We start from the raw sequence: 2,793 nt of genomic DNA, 5'->3' as shown, positions 1-2,793 counted from the left end.
GGAAGCCTCCCCGCTTCCTTCTCCAGCCGGCCCAGAAGCGACGGAACGAGTCCAGGAACCGCTGGTCTTCCAACAACAGGTTATTAAAATGCCAGTACGCGGACCCCGTCCGAGCGCAGAACGAAGTGAGCTCCGCCCACACCAGACGGTGGTCCGTGCACGGAACCTGCTGTATAGAAGCAGCCGGAACGCAGGACACGTACGCCTTCGAAACGTAAAGGCGGTCGAGTCTGGACGCTCCGACTCCAGGTGACACAAAGGTGAACACGCTGGAGTCAGGATGGAGATTTCGCCAGACGTCCACTAAGTCGAAGGACCTGACCAGGTCCCGCAACTTACTCACACCTCGCGTGCAGTGCGGGGTACCGTGACGGTCCCGGACCCCGAGGGTGCAATTGAAATCCCCCCCGAGGACGATGCACTCGCCAGCGTCGATGGAGCCGAGATGAGTGGACACTTCTTCAAAGAAGCTCGCTTGCTGCTGCGTGCCCAGGGGAGCGTACACATTCACAAAGTGAAGCACCGCCCCCCCCAGACGCACAGTCAGGTGCAGCAACCGGCCTGGCACTGGCTCCTTGACCCCCAAGATCTCCGGCTGAAAATGCGGGGCCAACAAGATAGCCACCCCGCCAGAATTGGAGGCTAGGTGACTCATGTAGACAAAGACTTATTTCTTCTTGTAACTCTTTCGAGTACAAACACGTTTCCATCTGTCCCCATTCAGATGAGGTTACATTGTTTCATAGTTTGCCATTGTGAGATTTGAACTCTTGATCTTGGGGTTACAAACCCAGTACCATAACCACTTGGCTATTTAGGCCAAGCATTAAGATGTAACTCTTTTGAGTACAAACCCATTTCCATCTGTTTCAGATGAAGTTACATTGTTTCATAGTTTGCCATTGTGAGATTTGAACTCTTGATCTTGGGGTTACAAGCCCAGTACCATAACCACTTGGCTATTTAGGCCAAGCAAGTATTTGTAACTCTTTCAAGTACAAACCCATTTCCATCTGTTTCAGATGAAGTTACATTGTTTCATAGTTTGCCATTGTGAGATTTGAACTCTTGATCTTGGGGTTACAAGCCCAGTACCATAACCACTTGGCTATTTAGGCCAAGCAAGTATTTGTAACTCTTTCAAGTACAAACCCATTTCCATCTGTTTCAGATGAAGTTACATTTTTTCATAGTTTGCCATTGTGAGATTTGAACTCTTGATACTCTTTTTTTTGAGTAAACCTGTTTCCATCTGTTTCAGATGAAGTTACATTGTTTCATAGTTTGCCATTGTGAGATTTGAACTCTTGATCTTGGGGTTACAAACCCAGTACCATAACCACTTGGCCATTTAGGCCTTTTTAACTCTTTTGAGTACAAACATGTTTCCATCTGTCATTTCAGATGAAGTTACATTGTTTCCCATTGTGAGATTTGAACTCTTGATCTTGGGGTTATAAACCCAGTACCATAACCACTTGGCTACTTAGGCCAAGCCATAAATTACTACACCTTGATCAGGAATTGAACCAGGGCAGCAGCTGTGAAAGCGCTGAATCTTGACCAATAGACCATTAAGGAAGCTGCTTTTTTAAATGGCTTATGACATTATGACTCCACAGGAGATGAGGAGTGCTTATTGTAACTCTTTCGAGTACAAACCTGTTTCCATCTGTTTCAGATGAAGTTATATTATTTCATAGTTTGCTATTGTGAGATTTGAACTCTTGATCTTGGGGTTACAAACCCAGTACCATAACCACTTGGCTATTTAGGCCAAGCCTATATGGAACGCTTCACGAATTTGCGTGTCATCCTTGCGCAGGGGCCATGCTAATCTTCTCTGTATCGTTCCAATTTTAATATACGTGCTGCCGAAGCGACCACAAGAAAGGTAACTCTTTCGAGTATAAACCCATTTCCATCTGTTTCAGATGAAGTTACATTGTTTCATAGTTTGCCATTGTGAGATTTGAACTCTTGATCTTGGGGTTACAAACCCAGTACCATAACCACTTGGCTATTTAGGCCAAAAACATGTAACTCTTTTGAGTACAAACCTGTTGCCATCTGTTTCAGATGAAGTTACATTGTTTCATAGTTTGCCATGGTGAGATTTGAACTCTTGATACTCTTTCGAGTACAAACCTGTTTCCATCTGTTTCAGATGAAGTTACATGTTTCACAGTTTGCCATTGTGAAATTTGAACTCTTGATTTTGGGGTTACAAGCCCAGTACCATAACCACTTGGCTATTTAGGCCAAGCTTTGATAGCATTGGTGATGAACCCTGGAATCACCTGCATTAACTCAGATCACCTGCTATTTGCTGTGAACTGTAGGCAGTGAGCAGGAGGAGGGGGAGATGTCCTGGAATCAGCAATGATTCTCCAGCACCATCCGTGGTTCAGCACCTAGCTCTATTCTGTGGGGATTGCGCAGGACAGAGACTGAGGAACACACAACCCACTCACACAGAGTTAAAAATAAACAGTAAAAAATGCTGTAAACTTTCCCCTTCAGTGAATCCAGTTTAACATTTTGTGCATTTTCTCACATCATTAAAACCAGGACACTAGATAGAGAAATCTGTTAGACACTTACCAATACTATGAGGCTAGCTTTCTTCTAGCTATAATATAAGCAGCAGCGGACCATTTACAAATGACCTCAGCTCGAGGGAGTTCAGCCTCAACTGGCAAAAAGCTTTTCTCTTGGCTCTTAGGGCTTGAATGTAATTTTTCTAGTGCAACAGGAGGGGCAGCAGCACTTCCTTACTTTGAGTCTCAGGAC

At 44.8% G+C, this 2,793-nt stretch overlaps 1 non-coding gene across 1 annotated transcript; it reads right to left on the bottom strand.

Moving 5' to 3' along the window:
- Nucleotides 1-1,780: 1,780 nt before the first annotated feature.
- LOC121283680 lies at nt 1,781-1,887 on the bottom strand. Its single transcript, XR_005944328.1, has one exon. It is a non-coding gene; the product is annotated as a U6 spliceosomal RNA (small nuclear RNA).
- Between the last annotated feature and the right edge of the window lie 906 nt (nt 1,888-2,793).

Source organism: Carcharodon carcharias, chromosome 10 (genome assembly GCF_017639515.1).
Source record: "Carcharodon carcharias isolate sCarCar2 chromosome 10, sCarCar2.pri, whole genome shotgun sequence".
Classification (NCBI taxonomy): domain Eukaryota; kingdom Metazoa; phylum Chordata; class Chondrichthyes; order Lamniformes; family Lamnidae; genus Carcharodon; species Carcharodon carcharias.
This window is presented reverse-complemented; position numbering and strand designations above follow the sequence as displayed.